At 33.8% G+C, this 15,756-nt stretch overlaps 1 protein-coding gene across 1 annotated transcript in view; it reads right to left on the reverse strand.

The window, feature by feature from the left end:
* Positions 1-14,793, reverse strand: part of LOC132737928 (thrombospondin type-1 domain-containing protein 7A-like) — a gene marked incomplete at its 3' end in the record, with an annotated part of 121,112 nt that extends 106,319 nt beyond the window's left edge. Inside the window, exon 1 of the mRNA XM_060725309.1 lies at positions 14,615-14,793. The remainder of the gene's footprint in view (positions 1-14,614) is intronic.
* Between the last annotated feature and the right edge of the window lie 963 nt (positions 14,794-15,756).

Below are 15,756 nucleotides of genomic sequence, written 5' to 3' on the forward strand. Positions count from 1 at the left end.
AGACATTTCAAGAGGTGATATGAGAACTATATAAGTACACAAGTTAATGCACTGAGGGCAGAATTACTCCATAAATGTCTTTTTAATTTGACTTACAGTGTCCAATCTATCTTTAAAGATGATTAATGTCTCCACAGAGACACAGAGTTATTGAAAGATAAAGCAGCTGCACTTCATGGCATTCACAATTTAAGCCTTTTCTTGTAAAGTATACCATGTACTACTTCTTTGGACCGATTTGGAAAAGAAAATGATTATCCCCTCCCCCCACCCACCTAATAAAAAATAATAAAAAAAACAACAAGAGCACCGCTAGGCGGAGCATTATATGCCCGAAAGTATTTTTTTTTTTAGTAAGGATGACCTGAACCGTTGACCTTTTGACCCCAAAATCAATAGGGGTCTTCTACCCAATATGGACAATCATCCTATGAAGTTTGAACATTGTGGGCCAAATGGAACTTAACATATGTTCCGGCAACTGTTTTCAGTATCAAGGTAATAGTGACCTTCACCTTTGACCTTTTGACCCCAAAATCAACAGGGGTCTTCTACCCAATATGGACAATCATCCTATGAAGTTTGAACATTGTGGGTCAAATGGAACTTAAGTAATGCTCTGGAAACTGTTTTCAGTTATAAGGTAATAGTGACCTTGACCTTTGACCTTTTGACCCCAAAATCAATAGGGGTCTTCTACCCAATATGGACAATCATCCTATGAAGTTTGAACATTGTGGGCCAATTGGAACTTAAGTTATGCTCCGGAAACTGTTTTCAGTATCAAGGTCATAGTGACCTTGACCTTTGACCTTTTGACCCCAAAATCAACAGGGGTCTTCTTCCCAATATGGACAATCATCCTATGAAGTTTGAACATTGTGGGTCAAATGGAACTTAAGTTATGCTCCGGAAACCGTTTTCAGTTTTAAGGTAATAGTGACCTTGACCTTTGACCTTTTGACCCCAAAATCAATAGGGGTCTTCTACCCAATATGGACAATCATCCTATGAAGTTTGAACATTGTGGGCCAAATGGAACTTAAGTTATGCTCCGGAAACTGTTTTCAGTATCAAGATAATGCTGACCTTGACCTTTGACCTTGTGACCCCAAAATCAATGGGGGTCTTTTACCTAATGTGGACACTCATCCTATTAAGTTTAAACATTGTGGGTCAAATGGAACTTAAGTTATGCTCCGGAAACCGTTTTCAGTTTTAAGGTAATAGTGACCTTGACCTTTGACCTTTTGACCCCAAAATCAATAGGGGTCTTCTACCCAATATGGACAATCATCCTATGAAGTTTTAACATTGTGGGCCAAATGGAACTTAAGTTATGCTCCGGAAACCAAATTGCTAACGGACGGACGGACGTACGGACGGACGGACAGACGGACGGACGGACGGACAGACAGACGGACGCCAGGGGGTATAACATAATATGCCCTTTCGGGCATATAACAACAAAGAATAATGCAATTGCTATACTAAGCATGGAAATGAATTAAGTCACTTTTAGAGTAAGGGCATAAACAATTTATGCTATTGTTACAGTATTAATACTTTTAGAGTCTCTAAAGTTATTTTTACAATATAACGTTTTTAGTAACAGATCCTGAATTTCAGAAACACTTAAGTAGTGCAAAAAATAGAAAAATTGTCGTCTTAGAAACTTATAAATCCATCTTTTTACTGGTCATGCAGAATGTATTGGGAATAAAAGTTCTGGTCTTCAGAAAAGTGTTTGGGAATACAAAAATTGCTGCTATTAAAGAAATATTGATAAATGCGTAAAAAGATCACGATAAATGAGATAGTGACAAAGTAATTGACCTAACAATAATTTTTGATGAATGAATTCGCCATGTACTGACCTCAACGCTCAATCTACTGTCCTTCGGTTATTACATTTACATCAGCAGACCATGATTGTACCAATTTTTTCTTACGTTTACCTTTTTTTTTTGTTCTTTTTTTTTTTGTTGTTTTATTTTTTTTTTCATGGATGGGGGTGGAGTTGTATGAAGTATAATTGACTGAATTGACAGAAATTTTCAATAGGGTTGTCATTATTAACAGATTGGCGATCCATATTATAAGTTGAGATACTGTTAAAATCAGATGTATTTATAGCTTGAAGATTAAAATATCCCTTTTGACCAATGGCCAAATCAGTTGTTTTCATTAACCATCTTTTGCCTTAGATGAAAAAGAAAACTGCCTAAGGTAATTAAGTTCTTAAAACATTTAACTGCTGGGATTATAAATCGGCCTAATGCTTATCAAGCTTATCTGAATATCAGGACCTATATTTGGCATTGGCTAACATTTTATGTAATCAACTAATTCTTCTCATTTTTTTTATTCAAAACTTAAGACTGCACATCTTAGTTCATCAGACCAGAAGCAGTAAATGTTATTCCCTGAAATATTATGGGTATTATCCTTCAATAAACCCAAAGATGAAAACAGACACAAAGATAAAACAGACCCAATTCTAAACAATATAGAAATTGACAAATATGCCATTTTCCAATTCCTATGTGAGATATTGTCTTTATTTGCAATGGTTAATCTGGGGAAAAGGTGCATTGTCAGAAATGATAAATGGCAACCTTTACTGACAAGATGACTGTATAAACATCCCCAGAACAACTTTTCCCAGACTATAGATTTTTGTCTCCTAAAATCTACTGATATAATAAAAATCATAGATCTTACTATCCTGTATTCTTTGTAAATTTAATTGTGACCTAGATTTCAATTGATGAATGAATTAAAAACCATTTTTAAGATAATGTAATATTAATATACTCAAAAACACTCTTCCCACACATAATTAATTTTGAGCTTTCATCATTTCTGGATCATATCTGAACACATTTTCAGAAATCCTTTATTGCAGTTTTAATTGCCTACAAACATTTTAGTACATAATATTAGTGTTCTTCATCTTTAAAATGACAAAAATCAAGCAAAAATTAAGAAAACAAGAGGGTTTGATGACATGTATCGCTCAACTGAGGATTATGGTTTATATGGACAAAATTTCATTATTTGGTCATTAATATTTTATATTAAAGAAATTTACATCAATATCAGCCAAGAATTTTCAACAAAATCTGCTGTTTGCTTGAGAAAAAATTCTATTTTTAGATCTGGAGACCATGTTGTTCAGTAGACTGGAACAATTTTCGCAACTTTTTAAAAAGTCAACTATTATGATCCTTCCTGTTAAGTTTACATTTGAAATTAATTCTGGTTAAAATATGAATTTACTACTACTAGGAGTTGCTTCTACTTAATAATATGACATTCAACTTTTTATTTGATAGCTTAATCATAATGATGCAAATTAAGTTGTTTTACATTTGCAAAATTTTGCCATATTTCACACTATGCGGAACATTTACATATTTATCAAGAAAATTTATATCATTACATAAATATGCACAACAAGTAAGTGTAACCAAACTAACATAAGTAACAATTTATAGGAAACATTATCCCCATTAAAATATTTTCAAAAAGCTAAAATGTAGCATAATGAGCAGTTATGGTTGTTGTAAATATTCAACAAATAATTTGAACAAATTTGTCCCAAAAATTGTAGAAATATCACAATTTGAAATATCTACAACATAAAATGACAAGTAGACAAATATCTTTTTTTTGTGATTTTGAGATCTTTATTTGCATCTTCATGATTATTATATTTGTTAGTGCTAATAGCTATTAGTAAAGCCCCCCCCCCCCCTTTTTTTAAATAGTAAAAGAAACAAAGTATCAAAAACAAGAGCAGTTTATTATCAATTCAAGAAAATAAGCATAAATTTAAGCACATCTGATGCTTCCAGTATTTATAATCAGTAAGGATAATAATTTCCAGTAAGTTTTTTTTTTTGTGTCCCATAACAAATTTAATTTTGTAAATACTTACAAAAGGACATTCTGCTGTGTAAACATGATTTTATGTAATGACTTTCTCTATAAGCAAAAAAACAAAAATGATCGCTAGTCATTTTCATTGACAAGGTAGCAGAAACTGCACTAGCTATCAAAACTTTTTTTAATGATCATAGGTTTTGCTTCTCCTACAAATCATGATAACACTAAATATTTCTTCATTTTAAATGTCTTTTTATACAAGACATACTATTAATGACTGTAACACAAAGCTGAAGAAAGAAAAAATCAAACTGATAAGGGAATATTGCTGCTAGTGTAATCTTAAGCAATTATGTGTTATTACATGAGATTCAATCTTCATAATTGTGACAGAAGTTATTTCCCCTTCAAAGTAATTTAGTATAGAATGTCTCTGTGATTTATAGCTTATCTAATCTATTAATACAGAAAAGAAAATCTGGAAAAAAATTCTCCCTCTTTTGTGATGTACAAAAAAAAAACGCACATGGCATATATTCAAAATAAACAATCAGACAAATTAGTCTATGAAAATTCTGCCATTTTTTGCATGCATTCCTTCATAAGAGAAGCAGGGTAGACTTCTAAAATTAATGGTGATTACATAAATAATGGCAGTAGTGAATTTGTAAAACAAACAGCAGGATCTATAAGTAATATTACTATTAGAATGAATGAGAACTTAACCAATTTTCTGGCATAATTCTACAATTATCTGCACACAACAATGCATGTGTTTTTCTTGCACAATATAACAGTATTTAATAGTAAAATGGCTGTCTATTGGCGTAAACATGTCATCAGAAGGTTGTTAGCATTTGGTTCTATTTGTTAGACTATTTATTATTTCTGTACTCAATCAAATTAATGGGAAAACTGTCTTAGAAAACAAGAAAACAGTTTGTTGTGATTTCCCCATCTTTCTGCAATTCTTATACAATTATGATCTGTTTTGGCACCCAGTTTCCTACAAAATCATGTACATGGTAAACATGGCTATGTTAATGGCAGCAATGTTAAGAATAAGGATTGTTTAAGAGATATGGGGTAGGTGCCTAGTGGTAAAGGAGTGGTGGCCTAGTGGTACAGGAGTGGTGGCATAGGGGTAAAGGGGTGGTGGCCTAGTGGTAGATAGGTGGTGGCCTAGTGATATAGGTGACTGCCCTCTCAACCTAACAATCACAAGTTTAACCCCTACTCAGGACATGACTCTGTTGCTCAGCTCACATGATGCCAGTACCAGCAAAATTCCATTATAAAAGTAAGTTGAAAAACTAGTTTCACAATTAAGCCTGAATTAAAATGTTTGAAATAAACTTACAAGGATGACTATTTTTGATATCCAAAGACTTCCCTTTAAGCAAGCGATGTGCCCTCGTCCAATGAGCATGGTAATACTATTTTAGTTTGGAAGTCAGTGTTCATGAGAATCCTGGTATTGTAATAAGAAGAAACTGTCAACGAAAAAGGCAAAAAAAAAAGTGCTAAAAATGACGATGAGCACAGCCAATTCCTCTCTTCTCATCATTACATGTTGGTGCAGGTTTTTAGGTAAAGCCTGTGTCACATTACACTCCGATTAGGTTTACGATTGAGTACCGATGCCTGATCGGACTGAAATTGCCAATTTTTTAAAGGTCTCCGGCCGGTGACCCTCCGGTGTCAAGTGACCGGTGGGGCACCGTACGGATAATCGGAGAATTTTAGTGCAGAGTTATTTTCTTCCGGCATCCGGTACATCGCCATCGCAATGTAGCAGACACGGTAAAATACCCTCTGATACCCGACCGGACACCTTTTGTTATCGGTTACATACCGGTTAGAAATTTTACCTCCTGGGCGCCAAATATTCCTCCAGTTTCCGAGCGGTATCTGAGCGGTCACCGAAGGCGTCTCGGCAGATTACTGACCGGGACCCGGATGGACGCAGTACGTCGCACGTATGGTCCTAAAATGTCCGTAAGGATAGCGTTGGGCAAGGCTTTGACCCGTGTTCAATTCTCGGACGACGGTGAAGGTCACTTTCGTTCAGTACCTTGCGAAAGTGAAAAAGATAATTACTGTTTAACTGCTTGAACGATGCGGTGGCTGAACTGTGCTCTGGTATGTATATTACTGCCAAAGTCCTCAGGGTAAATCATAAATAACACCATCATTCTCTCATTAGACAGCGTGCAGAGCTGAATCGGTTAAATAGCTGGACTTGTAATCTGTACATTGTGGGTTCGATTCCCGGGATGACCAACTGAAATTACTAGGAATCTTTTAGACGAGACTTTAAAGCAAGGTCCCGTGTGAGTGCTGAAACACTTTGATAGGTAAAAAAGGAGAAGATTATTTTAGGTCCTGCTTAGCTCTTTGATGTTGGTCATCCTGTGTTGCTAGATAGTGTCGGGGTTGCGTTCATTGAACGCCGCTTTCCTTATTGATCTTGTTTTTCATATTTTTCTGAAATGGGGGCATCTTGCTATCTGTATCTTGCGCTGTCCTCCAACATCTAGAACGACTAATACTCTTCTGGAGGACTCTTCTATACGGGCAACCGATGGCGAGTATTTAGAAACTCTCTCTGTTTTCACACACGTTCATGGCGGTTACTAAAAGTTTTCAAGTTTCATTTGCAATCTTTTATGGAAAACTTTGATTTCAGAGTGTAATATACCTTCCAAAACAGAAAACAAAGAAGGGGTGGGGGAGAAATCAGAGGAGAAGAGGAAAAATGCCAACAAAAGAGGGGATGTGAATAACGGCCGGAAAATGGGATAGTATGCCATACGAATACCGTCCGACAGCCGACCAGATATCGCATGTACACTTTACCGTCACAGTACGATTGTTGCAAACAGGCCAGATAACGGAATGCAACTGGAGATTTATCGTACGGTAGTCTGCCAGGTACCTTTAGAATATCGACCGGTGTCCAGAAAGAAGACGCCAAGGGTTTTCACCGGATGTCAGGGCGGGTACCTTTCGGAAACCGTCCGAATACCTAACTGACCACAGAGGGAGAATGACCGCCCACTTCTTCCCGGACATGATTGAAATGTTTCTCTCCGATCTCAAATTATCAACGGTGTCCCATCGATCCCTCTATATCGGCCCGTCCCCGCTTGTAATGTGACGTAGGCATAAGTTAAATGAAGACTGAATAAAATATGATTTGCCATTTGAAATTTTATCAGTTAATTATGTACATCTTTTACTTGCTATTTGTTAACTTCACTTATAATTTACATCTTCAATTTGTAATTATCACTGAATCCTTAATTAACAACAATATAATTATGTGTCAGAATTGAATCTGCGCAGGGTTTGCAGTTTAAAACAATCCCCCCGCCCCCATTGATTTTATTTATGGACTCATTGTTTTTAAATAAAAGCACCCTCAAACTCATTATAAGGAATTTCTAGATTAATCACTGCATTAACTGAACACTATTATAATTATGTTAAAAGCCTTGGCAAAAAGCCCCAAATTACCCTTTCTTAATTTGTCACAACATATTATTTTAAGGTCTGTAACGATGACTCAGATACTGGGATATTAGTGATTCAAACCATGACATTATACAGTTGCCTTTTAAGCAACAATATTTTTTTTTTAATGACATAAATTAACAATAAGATCATTTGTGGTTCCATTTATGAATCAGCAGGGTTCGAATTGTGGAACATCATATTGAATTGCCTGTTGGCTGGCAATCAAAGCCTTAAAGATCTTAATACAATAATAGTTATTTCATGTTCTGTTCTGTTATTTCAGGCAATGGAACTATATGCATTTACTCCCTTTATCATCAGATCCCTTTAACATTAGGCAAGAAATTATGTCTTCATAAAATAAATAAATATGCCTTATACAGGTGTCAAAGGCTAATTACTTTTGTTCCTGCAGGTTACAGGAAAAGCTTAGTCAATGAAGGTGATCTAATCTTGAAGAAAAAAAACAACAAAAAACAAAAAGAACAAGAGCACCGCTAGGCGGAGCATTATATGCCCGAAAGTGTTTTTTTTTAGTAAGGATGAAGCATTCATTAGACATGGGAATTAGCTGTTCATCCTATAAAATTTTACAGATGAAGGTTGATTAATACTTAAGTCATTAATAATGACCTTAACCTTTGACCTTGTGACCCTAAAATCAATAGGGGTCTTCTACCTTATATGGACAATCATCCTATGAAGTTTGAATATGTGGGTCAAATGGAATTTAAGTTATGCTCCGGAAACTGTTTTCAGTATCAAGGTAATAGTGACCTTGACCTTTGACCTTTTGACCCCAAAATCAATAGGGGTCTTCTACTTAATATGGACAATCAACTTATGAAGTTTGAACATTGTGGGTCAAATGGAACTTAAGTTATGCTCCGGAAACTGTTTTCTGTATCAAGGTAATAGTGACCTTGACCTTTGACCTTGTGACCCCAAAATCAATAGGGGTCTTCTACCTAATATGAACAATCATCCTATGAAGTTTGAACATTGTGGGTCAAATGGACTTAAGTTATGCTCCGGAAACTGTTTTCAGTATCAAGGTAATAGTGACCTTGACCTTTGACCTTGTGACCCCAAAATCAATAGGGGTCTTCTACCCAACATGGACAATGATCCTATGAAGTTTGAACATTGTGGGTCAAATGGAACTTAAGTTATGCTCCAGAAACTGTTTTCAGTTTTAAGGTAATAGTGACCTTGACCTTTGACCTTGTGACCCCAAAATCAATAGGGGTCTTCTACCCAATATGGACAATCATCCTATGAAGTTTAAACATTGTGGGCAAAATGGAACTTAAGTTATGCTCCGGAAACCAAATTGCTAACGGACAAATTGCTAACGGACGGAAACTGTTTTCAGTATCAAGGTAATAGTGACCTTGACCTTTGACCTTTTGACCCCAAAATCAATAGGGGTCTTCTACCTAATATGGACAATCATCCTATGAAGTTTGATAATTGTGGGTCAAATGGAACTTAAGTTATGTTCTGGAAATTGTTTTCAGTTTTAAGGTAAAAGTGACCTTGACCTTTGACCTTTTGACCCCAAAATCAATAGGGGTCTTCTACCCAATATGGACAATCATCCTATGAAGTTTGAACATTGTGGGCCAGATGGAACTTAAGTTATGCTCCGGAAACCAAATTGCTAACGGACGGAAACTGTTTTAGTTTTAAGGTAATAATGACCTTAACCTTTGACCTTGTGACCCTAAAATCAATAGGGGTCTTCTACCTTATATGGACAATCATCCTAAGGAGTTTGAACATTGTGGGCCAAATGGAACTTAAGTTATCCGGAAACCAAATTGTTAACGGACAAATTGCTAACGGACGGAAACTGTTTGCAGTATCAAGGTAATAGTGACCTTTGACCTTTTGACCCCAAAATCAATAGGGGTCTTCTACCCAATATGGACAATCATCCTATGAAGTTTGATAATTGTGGGTCAAATGGAACTTAAGTTATGCTCAGGAAATTGTTTTCAGTTTTAAGGTAATAGTGACCTTGACCTTTGACCTTTTGACCCCAAAATCAATAGGGGTCTTCTACCCAATATGGACAATCATCCTATGAAGTTCGAACATTGTTGGCCAGATGGAACTTAAGTTATGCTCCGGAAACCAAATTGCTAACGGACGGAAACTGTTTTCAGTATCAAGGTAATAGTGACCTTGACCTTTGACCTTTTGACCCCAAAATCAATAGGGGTCATCTGCCCAATATGGACAATCATCCTATGAAGTTTGAAGATTGGGGGCCAAATGGAACTTAAGTTATGCTCCGGAAACCAAATTGCTAACGGACAAATTGCTAACGGACGGACGGACGGACGGACGGACGGACGGACGGACGGACGCCAGGGGGTATAACATAATATGCCCTTTCGGGCATATAAAAATTAAAAAAACATTAAAAAACAGTAGCATCAAAATAAAAACATTGGTTCCTGCAGGTTACAGGATGAAAGTGATCTCTTCTTTAAAGAAAACAAATAAAACAACAGAAAAACAAAAAACAACAGCAATAAATAACAGTAACATCAAAACAAAAACATTTTCAATTAACATGTCAAAACTAATTTTGATATCCAGTTACTTGCGGAGGTGGCGTGATGCTGAGACATGAATGGAACATTAATCTTTCTAAAGAAATCATTTAAAAATGTTTTAAAGAATGTATGAATATACAGAGCCTCTGAGAGGGTAACAGTCTTGAAAAAATAGACTTAAAGGCCTTAGACAGGCAGTTTTATGCTCATGTTAAACTGAAACATTTTAAGGCTAAAAAATTGTTGTCAAAATAACATCAGATATTTTATTTTCCCACAATGTTTAAATGCTATATGTTATTTACAACAAAATCAAAGAAAAGTGATTTCTTTTAAAAAGGGGTATACATATATGCAAAAGAAATTTTACATTTCCTTCTATTTTCATCATAATTCCATTCATTACATGAGAAATTAAATATTTGCAAATGTTCTAATTATAATGTCTAACATTGATAATGGAAAGTAAAATGTGTCTGAATGAAACCTTTTAATAACTTTCCCTGACATTTATTGGTGAACAAAACTGGAGAAGTTTTGCTAAAATTTGCATTCAACTGCAGTAAACAAACACTGTTTCTTATGTTGATATATCAGGAAATTCTAATTGCTGCTATTTACTTAACTTAGACCTATAAGTAGTTATGAAACTTGGACTTTGTAATCAAAATTTAGATTTCCCTATACAAAGACTTGATATGTCAACTTCCTTAAAAGAACAAATTAAAGGAAATATATTTATTCAGTATTTTGAACTTTTTATTCATCAAAATAACAATTCCTTTTTGTGATATTTATACAAATACTCCCTGTTAAATTCAACAGAAGCATTATCATCTTTTAGTAAAGGCCCCAAGCTTATAATGGGAAAAAAAACATACAGCATTTTGGGAAATTTAAGTTTAAAAAAAATAATTGAAAAACTACCTTATACAATGACTTTTCAACATTGATTTCTGTGTGTATAGTCACATACCCTGTTACTTTTTAAACAGTTTTTACAATATCTATCAAAAGTTGAAACATGCAGTTTGATTTCTTTGACTGCTGTTGAGAATTTTTTGAGAGGGACATTGGCAAGAAAAGAGGTTATTTTTATTGGGATTTGGACCTTAAATTATTTGGAGTTGGACCTTAGATTATTGGAAATTGGGCCTGAACTGATTGAGATTTGGACCTTAAATTATTGGGATTTGGACCTTAAATTATTGGGATTTGAACCTTAAATTAGCCTCTTGTGATCAGGAGAAAATGCCCAGTTAAAACACAGAAGAACCTCAAATGAATCAAAAGAGTCAAATACAGACCATGGCAACAAGAGACAATATAAAAATTGACAAATGTTCAGCTACCTATTCCTATTGGAGATATCATCTTTCTATGTTAAACTAGCTTTGAGCTATTATTTTGTCTAAATACTGATCAATAGCAACCTTTAATTAACAAGAAGTTAAGGATGAAATTTGTAAGAGAACAAGATTAGGCCAAAATAAAAAATATGTCTGGTTCAGGGAACCCGACCGACCCTATTTTTTTAACGCCGACCCTAAACTTTTTTTTTGATTTTCGGTACGAAAATTTTTGGGTACGAAAATTACAAATGTGAAAATTTTGTTTTACGATGCCTGTTGAAATAGCCGATGAGTAACAATCTTAAAATAATAAAAAAATATTTAATCTTATATGATCAAAATCAACAACAAGTAGAATTGTGAATGTTTCTGCAGGAAACAGACAAATTTTCAATTGTCACATATTTTCGCGATGCCGCTTTTTATAATTAAAAAAATCGTAACCAAAAGGAAGATATGTTTTGTTAAAATGTGTGTAATAACACTTAAAATATAGTTTAGGAATTAAATTTACTAAAGATATTGTTTACATTAGTTGAGATGGAGCCATTACCAGTATGTGTTTGTAACATACAATGAATATTTTCCTTTTTAAGGGAGGGGGGTGTAAGAAAACAGCATAATGGTCTGATGATGTATGTTTTTGAAATAATATTTCAAATCTTTTCAATCACTTTTATGGTACAGTGTTTTCCATTTGGGGCATATTACTTTTTTCCCGAATAAGCTTTTTCTCTGTTTAAACTCTGACTCCCCAACCCCTTTATAGTAACTCTGCTATACATCATATTTGTCAACTGCATAAGTGCAGCAGAGATGGCTTTACATATTCAATGTGATCTGGAACTCCTACTTTTTTGTGCTTGGGTGTCCCAAGACTCCTTCATTGTGTGAACCCAGCAACTGTTGGCACCTGGAGTTGCACATATATATCTATAGACTTGCACCCCCTGAAGACCATTTGAATATGTTTAATATTAAAATTATATATAGCTGTGTTATTTTGGTCCCCGGAATAGTGCATATCAAATGCTCTAAGCTTATAATACAGCATTATTATTAACTTGTTACAGAGGTGACCCTTGATCTTTTAATTGTCAGACCTGTCAGATGCAGGTTAGCATAGAATAGCTGGTGATTCAAAAGGAAAGGGTACATAATAAGCAGAATAGAAAGCAAATTAGTATGAATACAGGTGCTACATGGTTAAATGACTACATACAAGAAATAAACAACACAATATCACATGCTGATAGTTTATTACAAAATGGTGTTTGCATTGATTGATTACAATCTTTGTTTAAGTATGTTAAGCAAGCAACACATCTATATACTGATAAGACATTCTCCCAACAAAAAAAAAAAAAAAAAAAAATTCCCTACCCTCCTAATTTTTTGGACCAATGTTTCCTGAACCAGACATATTTTTTTATTTGGCCTTATAGAATATAGAAATGATTGGTCAGTGTCTGTCCAGATTCCTATCTTTAATGGACCTGTGATATAAAAAAACAATGATATATTTGACATTGTGTGTCTACTCTAGGACATCTCATTGTTTGAAAAGATTGATATGTGATGATCTTGCACTTTAAACAAGTGCTTGTATCATTGGACCTGTGATATAATGAACATGATAAAATTTACATAAATATATTCATAAAAGAGCACTGAGTTGACTGTCGTAATATCACTTTGGCTCTAACTGCTTTCTAACAAGATCATATGACTTTAAAGTGAATTTATTTTACAATAAAAGAGAAACAATTATTTTGTGAATTGGTTAATGATTCAATGGGCACATTTTTTATAAGTATTTCAAAAATAGATAAAACATTAAACATATGATATTCTTATGAAATATTTCTGGTAAATAAAGGGTTGATAGAGTTCTTAAGTGATTTAGTATGAAAATGATTATATGACAATAATAGTATTTTGTTCTAGAACACTTTATTATCTGCTATGTATATATAATTATGTCATATAGGTTCATATATCTAACACTTACCAACAACATCCATATATACATAATTCTTTCAAGATTTATTGTCATGTTTGATACTTTGAACACTGAATACTATGAACATAATTATTTATAGTATTGCAGATCTTCTATCATAGACCATGCATTATTATGTACTCATGATATAATGATGTTGGTTACAGCATAATTATTTTCATTTAATTAAGACTGTTTGCCCTCTTCTGATTCAATCAGATAAAAAGACATTTTTTCCTGAATTGTTTTCCTGTACTCTGTCAAACAAATGGAAACAGACAATGTAGACAAAAAACTAGCATGTTGTGAATTTTTTCATCTTTTTATTCCTAAACAATTAAGCGATTCCTCTCTGTATCTAGTGGACTAGCACTATTTTCAATATGAAAAACATTTTTTGTTAATTTCAGCAATAATGGTCCAATCAGAATTCTATACCTTTCAGACTGAACCGGGTGGCATGGGCTAGTCGCAATCATCAACACTTGTTCAACTCCTTTGTTCATATAATTAAACCTGTATGACATGTCAATATGCAGTATACCAATTCATAATTTTATTTCAGTACATTGAATAAAATACAAAATGCAAGTAAAATGATCAAAATAGCATTACTTGTGCTAAATCACATTTTAAACATTTCCTTGGGAAGGATCATTGATAGTTAATTAATAAATAAAAGTTTAGAACCACCTGGTGTCCCCTCCCCTTTATTTCCATCCAGAAAGATTAGATTGTTTTGAAGTTATTATTATATGATGCAATGGGCATTTTATCATTTGTTACAGAAATTCATCAATCAATCTTCAACTCTGCTTTTGCTTAATATGAGAGATGCCAATATTATTATCTTCATCATCATAATATAAGTCCACATTTTAGTTCAAATTGTACACATAATATTTTTTTCTTCTTTTATTGTAAAACAAAATCTCAAGGACACATGCACAAATTTTTTCAGTTCTAATTGATAGCAAAACAAGAATTTAAGAAATTCAATATTCTTTGGTGCTTGCCAGCATTTATAAATATCAAAGTAAATCAACTAGTCTTTTACTTAACTATTCAACAACAAAATCTAAGAAGAATTTTATTTATATATTTATTTATTTTTGTGAAGTGCCACAAGGATGCTTTGTATGACTTGTGTACTATTAAGTAAGGTCCATAAAAGTTCAATATCACATATGATTCCAGCTTTATATTTGTTTTAAACATTGAAAATCATCCTTATTTGCAATCATTAAGTAGGTGCATGGTGAAAAGAAAAATTAGACACTTACCTTTCACTTTTAATATTTTGTATAATCCAAATTCACAAAAACTTTTCACTTTGTTTTTATTTACTTTAAATAACACCAAATCAAGGAATATATTCCAAAAGAGAAGTCATTCACATCCTGAAAACACAAAAATGAAATAACAATCAAGCAGGCTGTAAATTTGGTTCCGCTGTGGACAATAAAACATTAGCCAAATAGAATCAAGCAAATCACTAGGAAAAAACAAACAGTGTGAAGAGTGGGAAATAGCAATCAGCATTGTTGTTATATCTTCAATAACTAGACAAGCACTTCACACATCAGCTTGCCACTACATTACAGGTTTGAAGTGGTATTGCAATTTTCCTTTCCTTTGTTACTAATGATAAATTAATTACTCATATAAAAGCCAGGGATTCTGGCATTTTGATTGGTTTTCTCATAGGCAAGTCTACAAATTGACCAACAGCCATCTTAATAAAATTTGACTGGTCTCTCAGAATAAAAAAATAACATGCATTTATAACAATTTTTATCACATAAACCGTGGCGCAAGAGTGTAATAAAGCCATTTATTACATGCTTTTCGGTGGTTTATAGAAATATATCAGTGACATAAAACTGGTAATTTCACTGTTTGAAACAGTGAAATTACCACTTTGATAATTTCACTGTTTTGAATTTAAGCCCCTTACGTTGTTTCAGTGAAATACCAGCGTGCACAGTACTGGGTACCAACTTAATGAAGTGACGTCGTAAATGACGTCACCTTGTATTATTATTTGGCGCGCTTTTCATTCACTATTAGGTTAAAAGTCTTTTTAAAACGTTTCTTTACATGTAATAAAAAGAAAATTTGTTTAGTTTAGTGTAAGATCGAAATATATTTCACCTTGTGAACACCAAAAAGTTCATATTTCACTCGTGGCTGCGCCACTCGTGAAATATACCTTTTGGTGCTCACTCGGTGAAATATATTTCGATCTTACACCGAACTAAACAAATATCCTCTATTTAATAAAAACGATAACAGTGTTTGAAATTTGCAGTAGTCCTATAGCCCCAGACTACTAAATTTCTCCTTTGGCTACCAACTTTTCACAGTAACAAGCCCGACCAGGCTACTGTATTTTCAGAGGCAATACAAACAACTGTTTTGAACA

The sequence above is a fragment of the Ruditapes philippinarum genome, unplaced genomic scaffold, assembly GCF_026571515.1.
Source record: "Ruditapes philippinarum isolate M1 unplaced genomic scaffold, ASM2657151v2 ctg763_1_1_1_1, whole genome shotgun sequence".
NCBI lineage: Eukaryota > Metazoa > Mollusca > Bivalvia > Venerida > Veneridae > Ruditapes > Ruditapes philippinarum.